General features: G+C 31.7%; 1 long non-coding RNA gene across 1 annotated transcript; it reads right to left on the reverse strand.

The window, feature by feature from the left end:
• Positions 1–319: 319 nt before the first annotated feature.
• Positions 320–5568, reverse strand: LOC134240129 (uncharacterized). Its single transcript, XR_009986370.1, has 4 exons — positions 5505–5568; positions 4041–4110; positions 2125–2211; positions 320–877 (listed from the first exon to the last, which is right to left on the reverse strand). It is a non-coding gene; the product is annotated as an uncharacterized LOC134240129 (long non-coding RNA).
• Between the last annotated feature and the right edge of the window lie 2517 nt (positions 5569–8085).

Below are 8085 nucleotides of genomic sequence, written 5' to 3' on the forward strand. Positions count from 1 at the left end.
AAAAGACAGATAAGTATGAAACATATGGAGATAAAGAACAGTATTATATTATATTAACATTTATAGATATCTGGGTTTTTTTCCTTACATGTACATGTAAATGACTAAAAAAATCCTCTAGATTTGCTCTGCAAAAAAAACAAATTATCCTATTAGTTATATGTCCAGAGATATTAACTAAAGATGAAAATGGTAGTTTCTATATTTATTCAGATATCAAAAAGCTGATTTTATAATAGTATATCAGTACATATATGTGCATAATACAATATACATATTATTTTTCTGATCCATATTCTATCCATACATATGAGGGATAATACATATTAAACTCTACTACTTATATTCTTAGACCCTTATTTACTTAGAAAAACTAAAATTATTAACATATAATTGTACGAGGTGGTAGTCTAAAATCAGGAATCGCCGGATCAGCAATAATATGATTTTAGATTTGGCTTGCTTTTACTACAAAAGAAATGATCTGATTTGATAGTTCATTATGATTATAGCCAATGAAAAGTCTTAGCCAATAATTAAGCCAGAAAATTTGTTCACCAAGACAACCCACCTGCGCAAGCAAACCTGCTTAACTTTTGTTATCAATGACATCGTTAAACTATCAAGAATCATGTACTTAAAATGTAAAACTTTATTAATATATTTAAATCTGCCCACAGTCATAATAAATAAAACAACTTAGACGTTTTTATATTATAAAAAATTAACTTTTTACTTCCATAAGTAGTGAGAAACTCTCCTCAAAAATTCAATTTTATTCCTGGAGGCATTTAGATCATGGACTACAGGGATCCGCCCTGGCCTTTCCTTCTACCTGTGATAAGACTAGTGTTTTCGCTGGATGTCTTCTCATAGACTAAAAAGAATGTGTATTTTAACCAATGGGTCTGTAATTAAAATTAATCAATTATATGGCCCAATGATATAAAAAAGACATCGAACATCAGTATCAAGAAAACATATTGATCGACTTTGATTTTAAAATCAATTTTATTCCTTATTTTAAACTTTCAAAGAGCATTCCAACAATTGCTAAGCAATCATTATACCATATTTATAATGCAATTCGGAATTTAGCATGTAAAGTCAATTTATTTAGATAAAATTATATTTCAATTGTGGTATTTGAAATCGTTCGTTTTTACATACTGAATCTGACGAAAGAATTACCTAATCAATACATTAGACATGAATTCCTTCACTGTTTGTATCCTCATTTTTATTCCACCTGAGCCGAATGCTCTAGTGAGCTTTTCTAATCAAACTTTGTCCTTTGTCTGTCGTCGTTGTCTCGTCGTTAGTGTTGTTGCTGTTGTCGTTGTACATTAAAATTTTCACATCTCCATCTTGTTCTCAAGAACCACTGGGTCAAATTCAACCAAACTGGCTACAAAGTATCCTTAGGTAAAGAGGATCCAAGTTTGTTTAAATGAAGGGCCATGAAAGATGAAACTCATGTGGAATCATCGTCAGGTAGTGTAGATACAAGCTGTTTCAAATCATGACCCCGTGGAATAGGACTAAGTTTGACATAGGGATATATAGGAAAATTCTTTAAAAATCTTCTCAAGAACCATTGAGACAGGAAAGATAAAACTCAAAGAGTATAAGGTCTCAATGGTATATCAATGTTTTACATATTAAAATAAAGGGAAAAATAGAAAGAACAGAAAATCTATGTTTAGTCATATTGACATACAAACATCCTCATGCATTGAAGATTTAAATTTGTTTAAATCATGACCTCTTGGTATCTAGGAAGGGAAAATGGGGAATCAAATTCAAATTATTAAGAAGTAATACATGTGTATATACAAACAAACTGTAAAAAAAATCTTTAATAATCTTTTCTCAAGAACATCAAAATTATGTGCTATATTGATATAGAGGTTTTCTCAAGTAGCATTAAAATTCAAGACCCCCCACCCCACTCCACCCTCAGTAAACTTTTCAATTCAGGTCTAATGTGTTCTTATTCCTAGCAGATTTGCTCGATGAGCGATGTGGCCCCTGGGCCACTCTTATTTTCCATTTCTAAGGATTTAGGTAATTTAAAAAAATTAAAGATGGCAAATTACATGAAAAATGCTTTACCATACCTACCTTTTTCTCGAAATCCTTTATCAAAATTTTTGTATACTGTTCTCAGTTGCTTCATGACCAACATCCAAATAACTATCCCTAGTACACCTAGAATAGATTTTTTTTCTTTTATTTTAATAGGTTTGTTGATCTTAATAGCCTTATTGCTTTTTTTCCTCCTAAAATATCAAAGTTCCGTAATCTGGCATAACTCTGTATTCTTTTCCTTATCTGGCTTTATTAAATTCTTACATTAGATATACAGTAATCATGAAAACTAGAAGCTTTTGGAAGCAACAAAAATAAATTTTCATACGTTACATATCTTATTTCATCATATCTATTATCTATATACTTTTAAAAATTAAATCCAAGGATTTATTTACAGATTTGCATATATCTCCTTATAAGGATATCAAAAACAAATAGATGTTTTCATTTTGTTGTTAAACCTTTTTCTAAACACTTTCTTCTGTTATTTCCCAATCATGACAAGGAGCACACGGCGGGGATGCTCCCTCTTCCATGTCACCTGATCCCATCTCTGATGTTTGAAAGGTCTTTGTTTTCTCTTCTCGATTGGTACAATGTATTTTTTAATTTACTTTTTGACCTTGATACAGTTTGTTATCTCCAAATTTGACCCTTTATAAAATTTTAGAAATATTTTAAAGAGTGTCTTTTGTTTTTTGTAATCACTTTATTAACTCGACAATATGTGAGAACTTTTAACTTAATTGAGTTTATTTGAAATAATTGTACATTGCCTAAACTTAAAATGCAAACCAGAAGTCTCTGTCGAGACTGAAGCTCTACTGGTTTGTTCTTATAGCAATGGAAGGGAAAAGTTCTTAAGCAGTTGGGAATTGAAACTTTACCACAGCAATAAAAAGAATAATGATCCTTGATTAAGTCTCTTTATGTTCTTAGTATAGTCTACTTGCATGCCACATTATATTATAATCAGACTTAAACTGCAGGAGGAGTAGCATTTTGAGAGTTTTTAACAGAAATTTCTATTTTTAGTTACCATGGCAACACCGTTCATCGAAATCAAAAACCGATATATAGAATTATGTATCTTAGCGTAGTCTACTTGTGTGCCAAGTTGTATTGAAATCAGACCAAAACTGTAGGAGGAGTAGCATTTTGAAACAATTTCACAGAAATTTCTATTTTTGATAACAACGGCAACACCGTTCATCGAAATCAAAACTGATATACAGAAATATGTATCTTAGTGTAGTCTACTTGTATGCCAAGTTATATTGAAATCAGACCAAAACTGTAGGAGGAGTAGCATTTTTAAAGAATTTCATAGAAATATCTATTTTTAGTAACAACGGCAACACCATTCATCGAATTCAAAAACCGATACACAGAATTATGTATCTTAGTGTAGTCTACTTGTGTGCCAAGTTATATTGAAATCAGACCAAAACTGTTGGAGAAGTAGCATTTTGAAAGAATTTCACAGAAATTTCTATTTTTAGCAACAACGGCAACACCGTTCATCAAAATCAAAAATCGATACACAGAATTATGTATCTTAGTGTGGTCTTCTTGTGCGCTAAGTTATATTGAAATCAGACCAAAACTGTAGAAGGAGTAGTATTTTGAAAGAATTTCACAGAAATTTCTATTTTTAGTAACAACGGCAACACCGTTAATAGAAATAAAAAACCGATACACAGAATTATGTATCTTAGTGTAGTCTACTTGTGTGCCAAGTTATATTGAAATCAGACCAAAACTGTAGGAGGAGTAGCATTTTGAAAGATTGTTTACAGACAGACAGACAGACAGACGGACAGACAGACGGATGGACGACGGACGCATTACTATCGCATAAGCTCTTCTGGTCTCTGACCAGTAGAGCTAAAAATGGGGAACAGTGATCAATCTCACTAAAAATTAAACGTAAAAACAACACACACCTGCAACCATTGTTATAATTATGATTGCTCTATCGTCACTGGTTTGTGCATCCTTTATCCTTGTTGCTTCCTGTATGAAAACAACAATAGAGAGGTGGAATTAAGTATTTTATCATATGCACTTGCTGTGGACTTTAACTTGACATTTATATATATGTATAGCGACGAAGTTTTGTCAACTAACAATTGTAATTTCCATTCTTATTTTCATACGATATATCGTGGTAAGCTTAAGAAAAAAGATTCCACAGAGTCTGACACATTTGATTTATACTTGGATATTTTATAATTAGTTGAAATGGACGTTAATAGTAATCTAACAACCAAGGTCTACGATAAACGGGATAAGTTTAACTATTCAATCGTTATCTTCCCTTATTTATGCAGCAATGCACCTTCATCATTTGCATATGTAGTTTTTTATACTGGGGTATTTCAGTTGGATCGATACGCATAAGCATGCTTTACAATTTCTAGAACGAGGCAAATAATTGACAAACAAGTTGATGAAACAATAATACCAGCAATCTCATTTAAATTCAACATTTCGTAATTTTGTATAGTCGATACAATGACGTTGTCAGCAAATACAATGTATCATTGAGTCAAATGCTTCATGGAGTTTCCCATACTAAGAAGAAGGTATGGTTTCCATACAAATTTTGCACTGTGATTTTCTAAAAAATGAAACTGGTGTAAAAGTTGAAAACTCATGCTTTTTAAATAATTGAAAATTCGATGCAGAAAAATTATACAAGTCATGTTTTTCACATGTGTTTTTAAATGCTAATTATGTGCATTTTCCGGTATTTTCTTAAAAAGTTGCAGAAGACAACAATTTTCAATGGAATTTTCTTTCAGATAACACTGTCCACAGGCATCGCCCACAAAGATCTTGAGATGTGATTTTTTATTGAATTTTGCACAAAATATCAAAAAATTAGCGTGGGCGACGGCTGTGGACACTGTTTTCTAAAAGGAAAATCACCCTGGAAATGTGCCATTTTGAGGCGTTTTCTATTGAAAATAGAGAAATGCTTCACATTAATAACGCCATATTTGCAGAATGGTAAACATTTATGCCATATTCTTTCTTGATTTATCAGAGTCAATTATTTAACTAATATTTAAGCAAGTTTCAAAACTTTTTGATGTCATTACATTTTTATGGGGCAATAAAGCTAAAACCATACCTTCTTCTTGTTAATCCATTATTTATAAATGAATTGACAACGGATTTTTCCATATTTCCCGATCATGACAAGGAGCACACGGCGGGTGTGACCGGTTGGCAGGGGTTGCTCACTCATCCTTGGCACCTGATCCCACCTCTGATGTTTCGGAGGTCTATGATTGATCTGCTCCTATTTCTATTTTCATGGATTTTTTTTTATCTTGAATACTGTTCGTTATTTCAATTTGTTTCATATAACATAAACTGATATAAATAAAAGAAATACGCACCTTCCAAATTTGGTAACCGTAAAAGCAAGGCTTAACCAGATCAATGAAAACAAAAATGCGGGCTGTTTTTTTTCCATTCTTTTCTCAGCTGTTGAATTAAGGCATTTTCAAAATTATGAAAACACTTATATGGAAGAAGCTATATATGATATTGATCTCACATGTACTATCTTAGCATGACTTCTTGACTTTATCTACAACTTTGAAATTATTGTTCTTGTTGCTACTCTCAAATATCGCTTTATAATGTTTGCTTATTTTTAAATAAACTTAAATGATTAAATAAAACTGTCCTTGTCCTCGGATATATATAACACAAGTTAAAGCACACGTGACATGAAAATTGTCTGTTCTAAAATAAAACTACTGGTATTTTCATACTACAATCCATTGAGTGCATTATATTTACGATTACGATTCACAACAAAATCTAAATCTAAATTTAAAATATTAATCCTTTCAAAATTTCCGAATCTAGTAATCCTTTCAAAATTTCCGAATCTAGAAATCTTCATTTTTGCACAATATATAAATAACGTGTAATGTGTAAGTTAAAAATGCATAACTTCAGAAAGATTAAGAGTGAAAACAAACTCATCAAGTCATTATTTGATCATTTGCTACTTTTAACCAAAATGCAGGGAAGAAAGCAAACATGTATCACGATTATGATATATATTAGTAACCATAAAACGACATTTTTGAAAAAAAAAAAAGAATGTGTCCTTATAGTTCATTATTTTGTTAACCTAAATTATACTTTACGTTTTCTGAATTTAAGATTAAGGTACATTGATACTCTGATAAGAGAGATAACTCTTAATGACACAGATGTATATTATTCCTTTATAAATTTGTCAAGTTTAAGTGCCTTTTTTGTCAAATTTTGCCCCGCAAGCCATGCTATAATTGTTTGTATTTTATTCAGCATATACATTTCCTTTGGAAAATCATAAAAGTTAAAGAAAAATTTCATATGAGTGAGCAGAGGGTTTATGAACCTTAAGCATTCTACATAATTGATTGAAGGGTCATTATACTTACAATGATATAGGCAAAAATGTTCCAACAGACTGAAAAAGGGAGACCCACACTCAAAGAAATCACTTCTGGTGTGTTTAAATCTGTTCCATCTTTAAGTCCTAAGACTACAAAGCTTGCCTACAATAAATTGATCCTTAGTTAAAAATCTATAATTACTTTTGAATAATATATATGTATGAGAGATGACTTTGGCAACATACATACATTATATGCATGCACACGTACAGTGCATATAATGACCTATAAACATCTATTTGATAAAGATGTATCTTTTGTTTGGTTTGATAAATGCTTTGAGGTTATGAAGAAATATTATGAGTGCAAAAAAGATTAAAGGTGTTATAGCACATTATTGCTCGTGCGTGCCCGTGCAATGCCTGATATGACCAATATATTTAATATAGCCATAACATTATTATTATTAAGGTCTTCCGTTTCCAACGGAAGACCTTATTGTTTTCGTTCGGTTTCTTTTTCCCTATTATTAAGGTCTTCCGTTTCCAACGGAAGACCTTATTGTTTTCGTTCGGTTTCTTTTTCCCTATTATTATTAGGGTCTTCCGTCTTCAGCGGAAGACCCTTCTATTATTCTTATGTTTCTTTTTCACTTTTCTTATTATTAGGGTCTTCCGTCTTCAGCGGAAGGCCCGTCTATTATTCTTATGTTTCTTTTTCACTTTTCTTTTTTTATTATTATTATTATTATTATTATTATTCTTTTTTTCTGCACAAATTTTGTGCAGAAGATTTTTCAGAGATGGTTGGATGGATTTGCTTCAAATTTTCAGGGATGTTGCCGGATAATCTGAAGTTTATACCGGCTGAAGGATTTTGTGAAAATCACTTCCGGTCTAGAGTTATCGCCCTTTTATCAAAATTCAGAGGACCTCCTTGTCCGTTCATTTTCTCGAAAACGGCTTGAGCTAGAGCGCTGAAATTTTCAGTGATGATAGAGGACATGTCTCCATGTTACTGGGAGTTTGGATAGTTTCCGGAAGTACCTAGTATGGAAGCTCGGTAGGGGTCAAAATTTAGGACACGAATCACGAGTGATTTTTGGAGACATTTTGCATCATATCTTTTAAAGTATAAATATTTTGTAAGAACATACTGAACATCATTTGTGCAGAACAACAAGATCTTTCAAATGATATCAAGAAAAAAATGCTGACTCATCACATTAGGAGCAGAAAGGGGCCAAAAGTCTTTAATCGATAACTCTTTATCAGTTAATATTTTGTAATATAATACTGAAGCAAAAATGTTTATCTCAACAATCTACAGCTATATATCATAATTTTTATGACGTATGGTACATAATTAGGGGCCACAAGGGGCTAAAAATGCCAAATCTTTGACGCTTTATATCTCGAAAGTGAGAAATATTTTGATAAGTAATATTGAACAAAAGATGTTCAAAATAATGTTGTGAACAATATGCAACCTTTCATTTTTCGCTAATCGTCCCCATTAGGGAGTTGAAGGGTTGGCCCCTAAATATTTCTTTTGCGAATAACTCGAAAACGAAAAAGATCCC

This window comes from Saccostrea cucullata, unplaced genomic scaffold (genome assembly GCF_032062105.1).
Source record: "Saccostrea cucullata isolate Sc308-1 unplaced genomic scaffold, CSIRO_AGI_Scuc_v1 ctg17366, whole genome shotgun sequence".
In the NCBI taxonomy this organism is placed as follows: Eukaryota; Metazoa; Mollusca; class Bivalvia; order Ostreida; family Ostreidae; genus Saccostrea; species Saccostrea cuccullata.